Genomic DNA, 20,146 nt, shown 5'->3' on the forward strand with positions numbered 1-20,146 from the left:
CTGAGAGATCAGATGTTAACCTTATGGGGATTCCCTTGTGTGTTATTTGTTTTTTTTCCCTTGCTGCCTTTAATATGTTTTCCTTATATTTAATTTTTGACAGTTTGATTAATATGTGTCTTGGCGTGTTCCTCCTTGGGTTTATCCTGTATGGGACTCTCTGTGCTTCCAGGACTTGATTAACTATTTCCTTTCCCATATTAGGGAAGTTTTCAACTATAATCTCTTCAAAAATTTTCTCAGTCCCTTTCTTTTTCTCTTCTTCTTCTGGTACCCCTATAATTCGAATGTTGGCACGTTTAATGTTGTCCCAGAGGTCCCTGAGACTGTCCTCAGTTCTTTTCATTCTTTTTTCTTTATCCTGCTCTGTAGTAGTTATTTCCACCATTTTATCTTCCAGGTCACTTATCCTTTCTTCTGCCTCAGTTATTCTACTATTGATCCCATCTAGAGTATTTTTAATTTCATTTATTGTGTTTTTCATCATTGCTTGGTTCCTCTTTAGTTCTTCTACATCCTTGTTAAATGTTTCTTGCATTTTGTCTATTCTATTTCCAAGATTTTGGATCATCCTTACTATCATTATTCTGAATTCTTTTTCAGGTAGACTACCTATTTCCTCTTCATTTGTTAAGTCCAGTGTGTTTTGAGCCTGCTCCTTCATCTGCTGTGTGTTTTTCTGTCGTCTCATTTTGCCTATCTTACTGTGTTTGGGGTCTCCTTTTCACAGGCTGCAGGTTCGTAGTTCCCGTTGTTTTTGGTATCTGTCCCCAGCGGCTAAGGTTGGTTCAGTGGGTTGTGTAGGCTTCCTGGTGGAGGGAACTAGTGCCTGAGTTCTGGTGGATGAGGCTAGATCTTGTCTTTCTGGTGGGCATGTCCACGTCTGGTGGTGTATTTTGTGGTGTCTGTGGCCTTATTATGATTTTAGGCAGCCTCTCTGCCAATGGATGGGGTTGTGTTCCTGTCTAGCTAGTTGTTTGGCATAGGATGTCCAGCACTGTAGCTTGCTGGTCGTCGAGTGAAGCTGGGTCTTGATGTTGAGATGGAGATCTCTGGGAGATTTTTGCCGTTTGGTATTACGTGGAGCTGGGAGGTCTCTTGTGGACCAGTGTTCTGAAGTTGGCTCTCCCACCTCAGAGGCACGGCCCTGATGCCTGGCTGGAGCACCAAGAGCCTTTCGTCCACACGGCTCAGAGTAAAAGGGAGAAAAAATAGAAAGAAAGAAAGAAAGAGGCTATAATATAGTGAAGTAAAATAAAGCTATTGTAAAGCAAAGCTATACAGACAAAATCTCACCCAGAAGCATATACATATACACTCACAAAAAAAAGGAAAAGGGGAAAAATTAATATCTCCTGCTCCCAAAGTCCACCTCCTGAATTTGGGATGATTCGTTGTCTATTCAGGTATTCCACAGATGCAGGCACATCAAGTTGTTTGTGGAGTTTTAATCCGCTGCTTCTGAGGCTGCTGGGAGAGAGTTCCCCTTCTCTTCCCTGTTCGCACAGCTCCTGGGGTTCAGCTTTGGATTTGGACCCTCCTCTGCGTGTAGGTCGCCTGAGGGCGTCTGTTCCCCGCCCAGACAGGACGGGGTTAAAGGAGCAGCTGCTTCGGGGGCTCTGGCTCACTCAGGCGGGGGGAGGGAGGGGTACGGAGGAGGCGGGGCGAGCCTGCGGCGGCCGAGGCCGGCGTGACGTTGCACCAGCTCGAGGCGCGCAGTGCGTTCTCCCGGGGATGTTGTCCCCGGATCCCGGGACCCTGGCAGTGGCGGGCTGCACAGGCTCCCGGGAGGGGAGGTGTGGAGAGTGACCTGTGCTCACACACAGGCTTTTTGGAGGCGGCAGCAGCAGCCCCAGCGTCTCACGCCCGTCTCTGGGGTCCGCGCTGATCGCCGTGGCTTGCGCCCTTCTCTGGAGTTCGTTTAGGCGGCGCTCTGAATCCCCTCTCCTTGCGCGCAGCGAAACAAAGAGGCAAGAAAAAGTCTCTTGCCTCTTCGGCAGCTGCAGACCTTTTCCCGGTCTCCCTCCCAGCTAGCTGTGGTGCGCCAACCCCTTCAGGCTGTGTTCACGCCGCCAGCCCCAGTCCTCTCCCTGCGATCCGACCGCAGCCCGAGCCTCAGCTCCCAGCCCTGCCCGCCCCGGTGGGGGAGCAGACAAGCCTCTCGGGCTGGTGAGCGCCGCTCGGCGCCGAGCCTCTGTGCGGGAGTCTCTCCGATTTTCCCTCTGCGCCCCTGTTGCTGTGGGATCCGCGCTGATAGCCGCGGCTCGCGCCCTTCTCTGGAGTTCGTTTAGGCGGCGCTCTGAATCCCCTCTCCTTGCCCGCCGCGAAACAAAGAGGCAAGAAAAAGTCTCTTGCCTCTTCGGCAGCTGCAGATTTTTTCCCGGACTTCTTCCGGGCTAGCTGTGGTGCGCTAACCCCTTCAGGCTGTGTTCACGCCGCCAGCCCCAGTCCTCTCCCTGCGATCCGACCGAAGCCGAGCCTCAGCTCCCAGCCCCGCCCGCCCCGGCGGCTAAGCAGACAAGCCTCTCGGGCTGGTGAGTGCTGCTCGGCGCCGAGCCTCTGTGCGGGAACCTCTCCGCTTTGCCCTCCGCACCTCTGTAGCTGCGCTCTCCTCCGTGGCTCTGAAGCTTCCCCCCTCCGCCCCCCGCAGTCTCCGCCCGCGAAGGGGCTCCTAGTGCGTGGAAACCTTTCCTCCTTCACGGCTCCCTCCCACTGGTGCAGGTGCCGTCCCTATTCTTTTGTCTCTGTTATTTCTTTTTTCTTTTGCCCTACCCAAGTACGGGGGGAGTTTCTTGCCTTTTTGGAGGTCGGACGTTTTCTGCCAGCGTTCAGTGGGTGTTCTGTAGGAGCAGTTCCACGTGTAGGTGTATTTCTACTGTATCTGTGGGAAGGAATGTGATCTCCGCGTCTTACTCTTCCGCCATCTTCTCTATCATCCTTCTCTCCTTCTTAATGATACTTTTTTTGGGGGGTGATAACGGATTTTCAGAACAGCTTTATTGAGATATAATTCGTATATAATGGATTTGCTCACTTAAAGAGTACAATGCAATGGTTTTTGGTGTATTATGCTATTTTTTAGTTGTGACAAAATATGTATCACATAAAAATTACCATTTTAACCATTTTAAAGTTTATGATATAGTGGCATTAAATGTATTCACATTGTTGTGTAACCATCACCACTATTTCATAACTTTTCCATCACCCCAAACAGAAAGACTGTAACAATTAAGCAATAACTACCCATTTCCCTTGTCTCCCAGTGCCTGTAACCTCTCTCCTACTTTCTTTCTCTATAAATTTGTGTAAAGTAGATACCTCATATAAGTGGAACCATACAGTATGTGTCCTTTTGTGTCTAGCTATAATGAATAATGCTGTTATGACCATTGGTGTATAGTTTTTTGTGTGAACATATAATTTTTAATTTTCTTGGGTATATACTTAGGAATGGAATTACTAGATCATATATTTATGTATATGTTTAACTTTGTGAGGTATGGCCTAAGTGTTTTCCACACTGGCTGCACCATATTACATTCTTACCAGCATTGTATAAGGGTTTAGCAATTGTTTATTAGATTGATGCCCAAAATACAAGCAACCGAAGAATAAATAAATCTGACTTCATGAAAATTTAAAACTTTTGTTCCTCTAAGTTCATTATCAAGAAAGTGGGGAAAAGACAAGTTATGAATTGTAGAAAATATTTGCAAATCATATTTCTGATAAGGGTTTAATATCCAGAATATATAAAAAACTCTTACAACTCAACAACAGAAAGACAAACAACCCAATTAAAAATCAGCAAAGGACTTGAATAAACATTTCTCCAAAGAAGTCATACAAAAGACCAACAAACACATGAAAAGATGTCCTTAAGGAAATGCAAATCAATGTGGTACCACTTCATACACACTAGGGTGGGTATAATAAAAAAAATGGATAATAAAAGTCCTGGTGAGGATGTATAGATATAGGAACCCTCATACATTCCTAGAGGAAATGTAAAATATTGTCCCTGCTGTGGAAAACAGTTTGGTGGTTCCTCAAATAGATAAACATAGAATTACCATATGACCCAGAAATTCTACTCTAAGGTATATTCCCAAGCGAAATGAAAGCATATCCAAACAAAAACTTGTACATTAATGTTTGTAGCAGCAATATTCATATTCGCCAAAAGGTAGAAACAACCCAAATGTCCATCGATGGATGAAAGGATAAACAAAGTATGGCGTAATCATAAAATGGAATATTATTCTTCCCTAAAAAGAATGGCGTACTGATGCATGCTATAACATCAGTGAACCTTGAAAACATAATGCTAAGTGGAAGAAGCCAGACACAAAGGTCATATATTGTATGATTTTTTAATATGAAATATCCGGAATAGTCAAATGCATAAAGTTAGATGGCAGATTAGTGGTTGCCAGGGTATGGGTGGAGGGGCAAGTGGGGAGTGAGTACTTACTGGGTATGGAGTGTTCTTCTGGGGTAATGAAAGGATTTGAAACTGGATAGGGGTGATGGTTGCACAGCACTGTGAATGTACTAGATGTCACTGAATTGAACACTTTAAAATGGTTCATTGTATGTGATGTGAATTTTACCTTAATAAAAATAAACAAGAATACCAGCAAGGTTTAGAGAAATCTTTGTATCTACCAATGTTCAGAGAGTAAATGTAAATGAATTTTCTACCAGGGAATCCCAGAGGTGGGATATTCTTGCTGGCTGATAGAGGAGAATAGCGGGAGTAAACTGTTGGTAAATTCTGAAACCTGGCTTATGATAAAGTAGGTTTAAATCTTGGGTTTATAGTTCAGTGATAACAGACATGCCGTGAACTGAAGGGTTTGATTGTTATTAAACTAATTTTTTTTATCATATTGTTCCCTCTAGTCCCAACTGGACAGAGCTATCATAGGAAACACCCTGGTGGGAATAATAAAATATGTCATTAAAAATGACACATGCAAAGACTGCATTACAGCATACAATTTTTTTTGTTATAATGTCAAATGATTGACAGATTTTATTCCAGCTCCCATTTTCTGAGTGTCTGCTTTGTTATATGTTGTAGAAAGATGCCTGGCAGCCCCAACTCTCATGGAATTTGCAGTATAGTGAGGAAAAGAAAGTATAAAATAAAACATAATGGGCCATAATAGCTATGAAAAATTCCACCATTCAGTCCCGCACAGGAGTCGCCATGACTGAGGATTTGGGCAGATGGTTATTTCTCCCTCTGAATCAGTTGTTATGTGAACGGTGAAAAGTTGGCTCTTTGTTACTCTTGAAAACAGACATGAATCCCTCAGATCAGGTTACATGTTTCCTCCTTCTCCAGGATTTCCTTTTAGCTCTACCACTGAAACGAAGTAGACTCTTATCACTGGGATGGGGCCTTAAAAGTTATTTAATCCATCTGCCCATTTTACACTTGCGTCTTTGCTACCAAAAATGACCACTGGGCCTGTATTAGTTAGAAACACTAGATTACAAGTAACAGAAAACTCAAATCTCACTGGCCCAATCAATGAAGGTGGACCTAGACTCAAAAGCTGTTTGATTCAGAGGCTCAAAAATGCCACCAAAGTCAGATTTCTTTCTGCCTATGCTTCTTGATGTCTGCTTTATTTTAACTTGGCTCTTTCTTATTGCTAATGTATAGCTGCCCGCAGTATTAGGGGCTCTTTATTTCTTTGAGCACATGCAGAGGAGGGGGTTGCTTCTGAAACTCCTCCAGAATATGAAAGAAAAACTTTCTCCAAAGCCCCAGGAAATTGCTACCCTCATTGGCCCCAATTAGGTTATGCCCATAGACAACCAATGGCAGGGCATGGGACTACGCTGATTAATCTGGATTTGAATTGTGCCAATTTGCTAAGATTGGAATCATATGTTCCAGGAGGGAGTAAGGGCAAGGATGTGATATTAAAGAACAGGAGGTGACCACCAAGATAAGAAGGTATGGATATTGGGGAAGTTACCACAGCGTCTGTCTGGCACAGGGTCTTGGTTTAGCCATTGACAACATCATGAAAATCCCCATTCCCAAGCTACAATTGCCTTCCCTGCTGTACAACTCGCATTTTAAGAAAGTATATTTTCTGTTGAATCAACCTTTCTGTTTCCATCCAACTCAGAGTACCAACGACTCCTTCTTGCCATGCTGTTTCCTTGCATTTATTACTCTGGATGTGTCTTCTTTCTCAGCAGTGTCTTTTCTGCCTGGGCCTTACCATTCTTTACTGAATTCACTGACCCCAAAAGTGACTAGCTGTCACTGGAATTTCTTCCTGAATCCTGAATTGAAATGAATGGAGGTTAGTTATCTTTTCTTTCTACTGCTTTTGAGGGTTCTTCCTCAAGCCAAGTTCAGAACTTATGCCAGGTCGTGGCTATGTGACAGAACCTATCTGGTTCTTGGTAAAATGAAAGGGTGTTCTGATCCATTTCCAGGGACTGGTCCCACTGCAATTCTGTGACCATGATCGATATGAAAAATTCTACCAGTCAGTACCCACACAGAAGTCGCAGTGACTGAGGATTTGGGCAGATGGCTATTTCTCCCTCTGAATCAGTTGGTATTCGAAGGATGAAAAGTTGGATTCTGGTGGGAGGAAATGATCGTCGACGTGAGGGGCTCAGTGAGTGTCGTGTTTGGAAACCTGAAGCCCACACTGCTTTGTAGAGTTTGAGGGAGGTTTTGCCCTTTATTCTGCATTGGGCTCCGCACCGAATTTGACCAATCTAAACCTACTTCAAGAGTGGGCCGAGGTATCCTGGCCTCCCTTCCCTCATGCGCGCATCTTCAGCGCCAAGCGCAGCACAGCCTCCCCGGGCCTGAGTCGCCAGCGTCCAGAGCTGCTGGCTGGGGGACGGCAGCCATCAATGGCCTGGGCAGCGGATGCAGATGCGTCCGCAGCTGCATCTCTTTCTGGGTGCGCTTCGGGGAGGAGGAAGGAGCGGGAAGAGCGGAAGGCAGGAGGCGCCGCGGTGCCCGTAGCTCCGCACTCCCCAGGGGGCCTGCATTCCTCTCCGCCGGCCCCTCCTTCCCTCACAGAGGGCTTTGTCCTCCCGCTGTGTAGCGTCCCCCCGCCCCTTCAGATGCCCGCCGGCTCTTCTGCGCCACCCGCGGGCCCCTACTTCCTCCGCGCAGGTGGCGCCAGCGAGCCGGGGGCTAAGGGGTTAACCAGGGGCTCTTCGCGGCCTAGGGGGCGCGCAGGAGCGGGAGCTGGGGCCGAGCCCGTGCTGAGACCACCCCAGCGAAAAAATGCCCGCCTGAGGCGACCCACAGCTCTAATCCGGGGGACGGCCACCTCGTCCCGGGAGGAAGGGGCGGCCAGGACGGAGAGCCACCTACCCTGCCGGGACCCAGAGCCCCTGCGGGGCAAAGTGAACCGAGGCGCTCTCCCCACCAAAGGAACTGGAATCGCGGTGGATGGATACAGTCGTGGGGCGGCTGGCAGTTTCAGGCTGGCAGCAGGTAGAGGAGTGCCCCTGACCCGCGCCCCGACTCCTGCGCTCCTCGGTAGCGCGCCGAACCCTTAGCCCGCTCTACACTGGGGAGCGGATGTGGGGCGCGAGTCCGGGATCACGAGTCCGCGGGCGACGCGCCAGACTAGGGCCGGCGCCCGGGCTCCGGGGCACGTGGGACAGAACGCGGTTTCCGAGCCCAGCGAGCCTCGTGGTCTCGGCAGGTCCGGGGCCGGTCGGCCGCGGGCAGGACAGCCAAAGTGGGAGGAGGCCAAGCCAAGGGAGGAGGATGCCAGGCGACAGCGAGACGCTGTTTTCTTTTTAACAACGCTCCTTGGACCTGTTTTCCTACCCCAGGACCCCGTTGGGGACATCCGGCGGCCTCTCGGATCCCGCGCTGCCAGAGGCGCGTTCCCTGCAACTTGGCAATTCTACCCTTGCGGGGCTAGCGGGTCACTTCACGTCTCTCCTCGCCGCCGCTGCCGCCCAGCTGGTGGGATGCCTAATTGACTCCCTTACCCGGCCTGGGGTCTCCCACCTCCTGCCCGCACCGCTTTAGGAACTAGTAGGGGACATTGGAAGTCAGCCCGTCGCCCCCAACCTTCTTCCTCTTTCCCGAGTCCGTGCCCCACCTGCCTACTCCCCACTCTGGCTTTGGTTGCCTCCCACTGAGCCCCTTTCCCCAGCCTTAGGACCTGCTGGAAGTGGGGTCCTAAGATGAAACCCAGCAGCAGCGCGTGGCCGCTATAGGGACCTAGGAGCTTAGCGACCTGTTCGACTTCAGTGCGGTATGAGAACTTTCCGCTGCATCTGGGAGTGCTGCCAGGTTTACAAAAAAAAAAAAAAAAAGCGATGTGGAGATCAGGCAGTTTAAACCCCATCTGCTTTGAGCAGTAGTTCTCGGGGCTGGAGTCCAGCTTCCCCGACTTGGACATCTGAATTTTGATGTAATGTCTAGACTTGCAGATTTAAAACTTGACTGCCAGAGGGGTCATTCGATTTAACCAGTTGAGAACAGTGAAATCATGAGTCACTCTCTGAGCCTGATGTTTATTAGGAATTTAAGTATTTGGGGTCTTATATGAAAAAAGAACATTAAATTTTCTTCAACATCCCTTTCAATTCCCCTCTCCAAGATCAGATTAATATAGTTTATGATACCTGAAAGATGTCAGTTATAAGAAAGACAGTACAGGGCTAGAATTTCCAGACAATTTAGCTGGGCACTTTTATTTTAAGACTGTTTTGGCTTTTTTTTTTTGACATGGGGAATAATTTAATAACGAAAAAATTTCAGCTGAAACCAAAGGGCCACTGCCCTTTTAACGGGTTGAATTTTGTTGTTAACTGCTGGGTAGGAGGCAGGACCCACAGCTGTTCTATAGAACTGTGATATAATGGATCTTTACTGTGTATGGTAGTGTCACTGGATACAATTTTGACTGCATGTGTGTAAATGTAGTGAGATTCACTTCGTTCCAAAATGAAGATCAGAGGCAAAAATTTACAATTTAAACTTAATAATCTTAAAATCTCTCATGTAAGTGACTGGTTTTTCAAAACAGAACATAACCAATATTTCCCAAGTATTGTTGGGAAATAGTATCACTCAATGTATTTGCCTTATATTTGTGGACTATTATTTAAAATGTTAATGAAATAAATGATACAAATAAATAGAAATTTAGATTTAAAGTTAAATGAAATTCTTTTTCCTAGACTAGTGCTGTCTTTAAGTTTACTTTCTGTGTATTTATGGCTAATCTCCATTATTAAACATTTATCCCATTTATGCACTTTGTTTTTCTAACTTTTAAAACTCATAACTTTTAAAATAAACATTCCAGAAGCAAGGTATATCTTATCTCATAAGAAGGGTGTGAGAATTACACAGAGGAACTTTATAAATTGTTTAGCACAATATGTGGAATTTATTAAGCACTCTATAAGCATCCATCCCTCTTTTTACTTCTGTTCCCATGAAAAGTTACAAATTGGTTTTGATACAAACCATGTTAGGAACTCTTATAAGTCTTGGATTCTCCTTAGAGAGGTAGCTGTTTTGAATTCCTACAGTTTGTCCTGAGCAAGATGATGGATCTGTTACTGTTTATTTATTTATTTATTTATTTATTTTTGGCTGTGTTGGGTCTTCGCTTCTGGGCGAGGGCTTTCTCTAGTTGCGGCAAGTGGGGACCACTCTTCATCGCGGTGCGCGGGCCTCTCACTATCGCGGCCTCTCTTGTTGCAGAGCACAGGCTCCAGACGCGCAGGCTCAGTAGTTGTGGCTCACGGGCCCAGTTGCTCCGTGGCATGTGGGATCTTCCCAGACCAGGGCTCGAACCCGTGTGCCCTGCATAGGCAGGCAGATTCTCAACCATTGTGCCACCAGGGAAGCCCTGTTACTGTTTTTTAAGTGCTCAACCAAAGGTTCTGTAAGTCAGGAAAATTAAACTCTGTAAAATTGGAGTCATTGGAGAAGTTCACTACATTAAATTTTTTTTTTTTGGTTTTGGAAATTATTGGGAACAAAACAGGGGCAACCCAGATTCTTATGACAGAATGCAGATTCTTAGAAGAGAGGATGCTTCAGTTTCTCAAATCTTTTTAAAAGGGACAGGGAGATATTTACCTCACAGGGTAGTTATGAGACCTAAATGGGGTAGGTATATCAACAGCTTGTCATGCTCAATAAATATTAGTTTCTTTTGTGATGTACTTTTGTTTTCGTATATTGTAATATCTTTATTTTGAGAATAACAAGCTTGAAATGATTTCCCTCAACATACTGAACCGATACTTATTTATGATATATATCCAATGTTATCCAACTGAAATAATTATTTTAATGTTAGTATGTCATAATGTGCATTTTTTTGCATGGAGCAGAGCATTTTCTTGGCCTTTAGCATAACTAATTATTTAGAGATTATGCAACAACATACCAGCTGTCCTGAACCAAATATCTTCTCTGCATTGATGATACCACTATATCTCATTGGATCTTCTTTCCTGATGCTGTGCGAATCTCCCACCAATCCTGTCTCCCTCCCTTGGATCACTTTTCCTCAGTATCTTTCTTCCCAACTTGGAGTCTTGTACTCTTCTCTTGGATGTCTGTACTCTTGTTCTTGGGCTGTTCACGTGGAAATCTGCCCCCCTCCTTTTGTTCATGAAACATTTATTGAGATTCTGCTGTATTCTAGTCACTGGAACTAACTGGGCAAAACAAAAATGGTCAGTCCACATTCCCTGGGCAGAAGGAATGCTCAATCTCATGGGGAATACAGGTGATTGTACTATATGATGATAAGTGCTATAATACAGACAGCCCATGGAGTAGTGGAAACACAGAAATAGAAGCAACACGTGCTTATGAAACCTTCAAGGCATATACCATACCAAATGAAAATGATAATCTGTTGTGTAATACAAGGAGCAGAAGATTTAGGCCTGCAGACATCTTCCATTATTCAAGTGGACTTGGTCAAGTGAACTCTCTCTCTGGACATCACATTCCCCACATGTAAAGCAAAAATTTTGAACAAGACCATAGTTTCCAAAGTGTATTTCATAGACTATTACTAATGTGCAAATAAAGATCTCCATGGTCAAACACATTTGTGTATTACTGGGTTAAACAAAATTAAACAGATTTGTTTATTGTTGGATTTCTCAGTTTTTAATTGGATATTGTAAACTATAAATCTTTAAGAAAGGAATATAATTCTTCACATTTTTTTACACCATAGAATCCCTCTGTATCAGTTAGAAAGTAACTGCTGCATAACAGTTTCAAGAAATATTTAACCTTTAGGTCTATGATTCATTGCGAGTTTATTTTTATATAGGAAATGAAACAAGTGAAACTTGATTTTTTTTACATAAGGTTATCCAATTTTGACAGCATCATTTGTTGAAAATATTATCCTAGTCACCTCAGTCAAAAATCAGTTGACTGTATATGTATGGATCAACTTCTGGACCCTCTATTCTGTTCCATTGATCAGTATGTCTATCCTTCTGGCAATACTATTGTGTCTTGATTACTGTACCTTTATGATTCTAAAATTATAAATTTATAATTTTATATAAATTTTATATAAATCTTGAAATCAAGTAGTATAAGTCTTTTGTCATTCTTTTTCCAAATTGTTTTTTATCTATTCTAGGTTCTTTGCATATCAATTATGAATTTTAGAATCAGCTTGTCAATTTTTACAGGAAATCCTCCTAGGATTTTGGTTGGTATTGTATTGAATCTATTCCTCAACTTGAGGAAAACTAACATCTTATTAATATTGAGTCTTCCAGCTCATGAGTATAGTATCTCTTTCTATTTAACCCTTCTTTAATTTTGTAGTCTTGTAGTTTTCAATATCTAGCTCTTGCACATTTTTCATCCAATTTATCCCTAAGTATTTCACATTTTTGATGCTATTTTAAATGATTTTTAAAAATCTAAATGCCCAATTATTTCTGACTAATATATGAAAATACAATTGATTCTTGTATATTGACTTTACATCCTGCAACCTTTCCAGGCTCACTTGTTAGTTGTTGTAGCTTTCTTGTACATTCTGGAAGATTTTCGGTTTGGACAATTTATCATCCCTGAAAGAGAGCTTAACATTTTCCTTTCCAGTCTATATGCATTTTTTTCTTGCCTTATTGCACTGACTAGAATTTCCAGTATAATATTGAAGAGAAGTAGTAAAAGTGGATAACTTTGCCTTGTTCCTGATGTTAGGGGGAAATCATTCAGTCTCTCATTAAATGTGTTGTTAGCTATAGGTTTTTCTTCAGATTGAGGAAGATCCCTTTCTATTCCTAGTTCGCTAAAAGATTTTATGCTTTTGTCAAATGCTTTCTGTGTCTAATGAGATGATTATATGTTTTTTCCTTATTCTTTTATTAATATGGTGAATTACAGTGATTGACTTTTTCTTTTTTTAATTGAAGTCTATTTTATTTACAACATTGTGTTAGTGTCAAGTGTACAGCAAAGTGATTCAGTTATACATATATATATTCTTTAAAAATTTTTTGGTTTTTAATTAATTCATTTTTATTGAAGTATAGTTGATTTACAATGTTGTGTTAGTTTCAGGTGTACAGCAAAGAGATTCAGTTTTATTTATATATATGTATATGTGTGTGTATATATATATATATATATATATATATATATATATATATATATATATTCTGCCCCAGATTTTTTTCCCATATAGGTGATTACAAAATACTGAGTATAGTTCCCTGTGCTATACAGTAGGTCCTTGTTGTTTATATATTTTATATGTAGTAGTAGTGTGTATCTGTTAATCCCAAACTCCTAATTTATCCCCCTCCGCCGCTATCCCCTTTGGTAACCATAAGTTTGTTTTCTGTGTCTGTGAGTCTATTTCTGTTTTGTAAATAAGTTCATTTGTGTCATTTTTTTAGATTCCACATATAAGTGATATTATATGATATTTGTCTTTCTCTGTCTGACTTACTTCACTTAATATGATAATCTCTAGGTCCAACCATGTTGCTGCAAATGGCATTATTTCATTCATTTTTTATGGCTGAGTAATATTCCATTTTATATATACCACATTTTCTTTATCCGTTCGTCTGTCGATGGGCATTTAGGTTGCTTCCATGTCTTTGCTATTGTAAACAGTGCTGCTATGAACATTGGGGTACTTGTATCTTTTCGAGTTAGAGTTTTCTCTGGGTATATGCCCAGGAATGGGACTGCAGGATCATATGGTAACTCTATTTTTAGTTTTTTGAGGAACATCCATACTGTTCTCCATAGTGGCTGCACCAATTTACATTCCCACCAACAGTGTAGGAGGATTCCCTTTTCTCCACACCGTCTCCAGCATTTATTATTTGTAGGCTTTTTAATGATGGCCATCCTGACTGGTGTGAGGTGACACCTCATTGTAGTTTTAATTTGCATTTCTCTAATAATTAGTGATATTGAGCATCTTTTCATGTGCCTTTTGGCCATCTGTATGTCTTTTTTGGAGAAAAGTCTGTTTAGGTCTTCTGACCATTTTTTGACTGGGTTTTTAATTTATTTATATATTTATTTATTTGATGCACCCGCATGGCTTGTGGGATCTTAGTTCCCTGACCAGGGATTGAACTTGGGCCCTCGGCAGTGAAAGTGTGGTGTCCTAACCACTGGACCGCCAGGGAATTCCCCAGGTTGTTTGTTTGTTTGTTTTGATATTAAGCTTTATGAGCTGTTTGTATATTTTGGAAATTAATCGTTTGATGGTTGCATCATTTGCAAATATTTTCTCCCATTCCGTAGGTTGTCTTTTTGTTTTGTTTATGGTTTCCTTTGCTGTGCAAAAGCTTTTAAGTTTAATTAGGTCCATTTGTTTTTCTGTTTTGTTTTGTTTTGCTTTTATTTCCATTACTCTATAAGACAGATCCAAAAAACTGTTGCTGCAATTTATGTCAAAGAGTGTTCTACCTATGTTTTCCTCTAGGAGTTTTATAGTATCTGGTCTTACATTTAGGTCTTTAATCCATTTTGAGTTTATTTTTGTACATGGTGTCAGAGAATTTCTAATTTCATTCTTTTACATGTAGCTGTCCAGTTTTCCCAGCACCACATACTGAAGAGACTATCTTTTCTCCATTGTATATTCTTGCCTCCTTTGCTGTACATTAATTGACATAAGCGTGTGGGTTTATTTCTGGGCTTTCTATCCTGTTCCATTGGTCTATGTGTCTGTTTTTGTGCCAGGATCATACTGTTTTGATTACAGTGATTGATTTTTTTTTTAATTTTTTATTTATTTATTTATGGCTGTGTTGGGTCTTCGTTTCTGTGCGAGGGCTTTCTCTAGTTGCGGCAAGCGGGGGTCACTCTTCATCGCGGTGCGCGGGCCTCTCACTATCGTGGCCTCTCTCGTTGCGGAGCACAGGCTCCAGACGCGCAGGCTCAGTAGGTGTGGCTCACGGGCTTAGTTGCTCCGCGGCATGTGGGATCTTCCCAGACCAGGGCTCGAACCCGTGTGCCCTGCATTGGCAGGCAGACTCTCAACCACTGCGCCACCAGGGAAGCCCACAGTGATTGATTTTTGATTGTCAAACTTATTTTGCATTCCTCAGAGAAACCCCATGTGGTCATGATGAAGTATCCTTTTTACATATTGTTAGACTCTATTTGCTAAAATTTTGCTAAAGATTTTTGCATATACGTTCTTGAGGGATATTAGTCTTTTTTTTCTTTCTTATAATGTCTTTGATTTTGATTTTGGAGTAATGCAGGTCTCATAGAATGAACTGGGAAGTAATCTGTTATCTTCTGTTTTCCGGAAAAGTTTGTATAGAATTGTAAATTATTTCTTACTAAATGCTTTGGAGAATTCACCAGTCACGTCATCTGGGCCCAAAGTTTTCTTTGTGGGGAAGTTTTTTAACTACAAATTAATTTTTGTGTTAGTTGTAGGACTATGTGGGTTATTGATTTCTTCTTGAATGATCTTCGATAGTTTGTGTATTTTAAGAAATTTGTCCATTCATCCTTTTCATCAAAGTTGTCGAATTTAACATAAAGCTGTTGATAATATTTCCTTATCATTTTAACATTTGTGCTAGTTAACTATTTCTACATAACAAATTATCAAAAACTTAGCAGCTTAAAACAATACATATTTATTATCTCACAGATTCTGCAGTTCAGGAATTCGGGCACAGCTTAGCTGGGTGCTCAGTTCAAGCTCGGTTGCATCAAAAGGCTGTAATCAAGGTGTCAGCCAGGACCAGGGTCTCATCTGAAAACTTGACTAGGGAAGGATCCACTTTTATGCTCACATGGTTTTTGGCAGGATTCAATTCCTTGTGGGTTGTTGGACTGAGGTCCTCAATTTTTTTTGTTGGCTGTTGGCAAGAGGTGGCCCTCAGTTCTTTGTCATGTTATCTCTCCAACATGGCAGCTTGTTTCATTAAAGCCAGCAATAGAGAGAGTGTAGCAAAATGGTAGTCATAGCCTAGTTTTGGAAGTGACATCCCCCTACCTTTGCCATATTTTACTGGTTAGAAGCAAGTCACTAGGTCAGTTCACACTCAGGGGAAGAGGACTACACAGGGGCATGAATACCAGGAGGCAGGCATCAATGGGGACCATTTTAGACACGATATTTGTAGGATCTATAATTTATAGTTTATTGACATTCTCAAAGAACCAGCTTTTCTTTGTTTTTCTGTTTTCGATGTGTTTGAATTCTGTCATCTTTACTTTGGGCTTAAGTTTGCTTACTTTAGGTTTAATTTGCTTTTTGTCTTTTCATTTCTTATTTATTTATTTATTTATATTTTTGGCTGCATTGGGTCTTCATTGCAGCGCACGGGCTTTCTCTAGTTGCGGTGAGTGGGGGCTACTCTTCGTCGCAGTGCGCGGGCTTCTCATTGAGGTGGATTCTCTTGTGGCAGAGCATGGGCTCTAGGCGCACAGGCTTCAGTAGTTGTGGCGTGTGGGCTCAGTAGTTTTGACGCACGGGCTTAGTTGCTCTGATGCCTGTGGGATCTTCCCAGACCAGGGCTCAAACCCATGTCCCCTGCACTGGCAGGCAGATTCTTAACCACTGCGCCACCAGGGAAGTCCCTGTCTTTTAATTTCTTAGTGTGAAAGCTGAGGTCATTTTTTTCCAGATCCTTAATGTTTTCTAATATAGGCATTTAGTGCTATAAACTTTCTTCTAACCATCACTTTAGCTGCATCCCATAAATTTTTCTATGTTTTCATTTTCTTTTTAGCAGTAGAATTTTTATTTATTTTTTATTGAGGTGTAATTGACATTTAACATACTAGTTTCAGGTGTACAGCATAATGATTTGATATTGTATATATTGTAAAATATTCACCACAATAAGTCTAGTTATCTATGTCTTCATTTTATCCAGTTCAAAATGCTTTATAATTTCCCTTTCGTTCCTTTTTGATGTCTTTCTTGACATGTGTTATTTAGAAGTGTGTTATTCAGATTTCAAATACTTGGGGGTTTTCCAGAAATCTTTCTTTTACTGATCTACTTTAATCTTTAATCTAATAAAATCTAATTTAATTTCATTGTGTTCAGAGAACATACTTTGTATAATTTTAATAATTTAAAAATTTTTGTTAGGCTTTTTATGTCTTTATTTTGTTTTTTAAAATTAATTTTTATTGGAGTATAGTTTTTTCTCTTTAAGATTTTTTTGATGTGGACTATTTTTAAAGTCTTTATTGAATTTACAATATTGCTTCTGTTGCATGTTTTGGTTTGGTTTTTTTTTTTCATTTGTCCAAAAAGTATTAGTATTTTAGGAATTATCAGAAACATTTTATTCTCATTTTTCAAAATGTGAAAATCATTTGAAATTACATCAATTTTTAATTTAGCAGAGGTAATGGCAACTGTATTTAAATAAAAAATATGGAACGCTTCACGAATTTGCGTGTCATCCTTGCGCATGGGCCATGCTAATCTTCTCTGTATCGTTCCAATTTTAGTATATGTGCTGCCGATGCGAGTACGCATGTTTTGGTTTTTTGGCCACAAGGCATGTGGGATCTTAGATCCCCAACCAGGGATCCAACAAGCAACCCTGCATTAGAAGGCGAAGTCTTAACCACTGGATTGCCAGGGAAGTCCTTTATTGGAGTATAGTTGATTTACAATGTTGTGTTAGTTTCCGCTGTACAGCAAAGTGAATCAGTTATACATATACACATATCCACTCTTTTTTAGATTCTATCCCCATATAGGTCATTACAGGGTATTGAGTAGAGATCCCTGAGCTATACAGTAGGTTCTTATTAGTTATCTATTTTATATATAGTAATGTGTATTAATTTTAATACTTTTAAATGTGTTGTGAATTGTTTTATGGCCCAGAAAATGGTCTATTCTGGTGAATGTTCCCTGGCCATGAAAAGAATGTATCTGTTGTTGATTGGAATGTTTTATAAAAGCCAGTTAGGTCAACTTGATATAGTGTTAACTCTTCTATAGCCTTACTGATTTTCTGTCTACTTTCACTATCAATTATTGACAGGTGTGTTGAAATCTCTGTGTGTTTTTGTTTATTTTTTATTTCAATTCCGGTTTTGCTTCATGTCTTTTGAAGCTCTGTTATTAGGTGTGTAAATGTTTAGTATTATATGTCCTCTTGTAAAATTTATCCCCCTTTTAATAATCATATCAATATAATGTCCTTCTCCTGCCCTGGTGATATACACTTTTTAATTGGATTATTTAAATTTTATTGATTTGTGAGAGTTCTTTGTCTAGATACTAACCTGTTATCAGATATATGACTTGCAAATATTTTCTCCCTTTCTGTGAGTTATTTTTTCACTTTTTTGGTAGTGTCCTTTAAGGCACAAATTTTTTTAAATTCTGATGAAGTTCAATTTATCTAAATTTTCTTTATTTCTTGTTTTTCATAATATTTCCTTATTATTGTTTTACTGTCTGGAGGACATGTCTCTCATTTCTGATATTGGTAATTTATGTCTTCTCTCTTTTTTCCTTATCAGTCTGGATACAGGTGTATACGTTTTATTGATCTTCTCAAAGAACCAGCTTTTGGTTCATTGATTTTTCTCTATTTTCTATTTCCCTGATTTCTGCCCTTAACTTTATTATGTCCCTTCTTCTGCTTACTCTGAATTTAATTTGTTCTTATTTTTCTAGTTTCCTAAGATCAAAGTTAGGGTCATTGATTTGAGGCCTTTCTTCTTTTCCTTTATAGGGATTTTGTGCTATAAATACTGCTTGAGCTGCATCCCATAGGTTTTGTTGTTTTCATTTTTCATTTAGTTCAAAATATTTTCTAACTTCCCTTTCGATTTCTTGTAGCAGTGAACTCCAGGAATATGTGTGGAATATCTATGTCCAATGATGGGAGAGTTGGTCACATATGCACATCTTGTTAACAACTGGCCATGACCAGAAAACTCAGGACCCTAACATTCTTGTTGACTCCAGCAATGAAAACAGGTTCACATCATCAAGCTTGATATTTTTGCAAAGCAACCCTAACAAGATGGTACAGCAATGTCTATTCCTCCAGGTGTACACAACAAAATCATCAATCCATTGGTGGTATAAAGAATACTCTGACAGACATATTCTCATGGGTTGGCTAAGGGTCAATCATGGTTCTCTTGGAGACATGCAAGGAGTAAGTCACCAAGCCTGCTGTGTGAACTCTTTCCTCAAAACACCCAAACATGAGATTTCCCTATTGGTAACTCCTGCCAATTTGAGGCACAGGTCTCAGTCATGGGGCAGTGAAAGATGGTTAGGGATTGGGCACCATTTAGTCTGTAATCACAAATAACCAGGAGCCATTTGTTTTAATGGAAATTACTCTCTTTTTCATTTAAAAATGTAAAGAATAGACACCTCTGCTTTTTTGTAGTCTTGCTTTTTCCTGATAACGTCAACTCTCCCAGACTCTTCGAATAAAATCCAAAGTCTTTACCAGGATTTTACAGTCCTACCTGGTCTCCCCGACCCCTGTTACCTTTCTGACCTCATCTCCAACTGCTGTCCCCCTTCATCCCTCTGCTCCAGCCACCCTGGTGAACTTGATGTTCGTCAAACACACCAGGGTCACTCCTGCTTAGGGACCTTTGCTGTTGCCGTTCTCTTTGCCTGGAACGTTCTCAGAGATCCTTATAGCTCACTCCCTCACCTCCTTCACACCTCTCCTCAAATATCACCTCATTAGAGAGGCCTTCCTGACCATTTAATGTAAAACAGCAGCCCCTGCCATTCTCTGTGTTCTTTCCCTGCTTCATTATTCTTCACACTCGACAATGTTATTAACCTGAATATTTACTTCCTTTTTGCCTGCTCCTCCCCCAACCAGACTGTCTGCTCCATGGAGGCAGGGAATGTTTCTAGTTCACTGCTAGATCCCCATGCCCAGCACAGTGCCTGGCACACAGTAGGTGCCTGTAGGTACCTATCAGTGAATGAATGAATGAATCTGATATAGATATAGACATCTATCTATCTAGATGTGTATATATATATATATATATATAATAGATATAGATATAGGGAAGGAAGGCATTTGGAACACAAGATTCCTAATCCTCAGCTCCAGACTATAGAGGAAAATTGCTCAATGAAATTCTTAACTTTCAGGATTTGAGTATGCAAATATATTTAATACCATGAAATCTCTTTTATAAAGATGATTTGGTTTTTTTTTCTTTTCATTTTTTTCTGATTACAAGTAACAGTTTTGTAAAAGAAAATGTAAGCAATGCAGAAAGGACTAAGGTGGAAAGTGAAAGTCCTCTGGACTGGAGGTGAGGAGAGAGGGCAGGCTGGGAGAGTGCACTGTGCCTTGGGATGGGACACAGTGGGAAACAGTGGCTGCGTTGGAGCAGCTGTGTCAATAGGGCTCATCAAAATGTCCCCACAGATAAATTGGCCACATCAGACTGTCTTGCTTTGTTGTTTATATCTTTTACCTATTTTTCTAGGAAAATATCTTGAAGTGTTTGTATTTTTTTAAGTTATGAAGCTCATTGTATATTAAAGAGCTTTTAGTCTGTCAAATTTGTTATAATTTTTCCCCAAATTATTGCTCATCTTCTAACTTTTTGGTGTCTTCTGCCATTCAGAAATGATTTTTATTG

The 20,146-nt window shown here is 41.0% G+C and overlaps 1 non-coding gene across 1 annotated transcript; it reads right to left on the reverse strand.

The window, feature by feature from the left end:
- Positions 1–16,913: 16,913 nt before the first annotated feature.
- Positions 16,914–17,020, reverse strand: LOC114238626 (U6 spliceosomal RNA). The gene has a single exon (XR_003623938.2). It is a non-coding gene; the product is annotated as a U6 spliceosomal RNA (small nuclear RNA).
- Between the last annotated feature and the right edge of the window lie 3,126 nt (positions 17,021–20,146).

Source organism: Balaenoptera acutorostrata, chromosome X (assembly GCF_949987535.1).
Source record: "Balaenoptera acutorostrata chromosome X, mBalAcu1.1, whole genome shotgun sequence".
Classification (NCBI taxonomy): Eukaryota; Metazoa; Chordata; class Mammalia; order Artiodactyla; family Balaenopteridae; genus Balaenoptera; species Balaenoptera acutorostrata.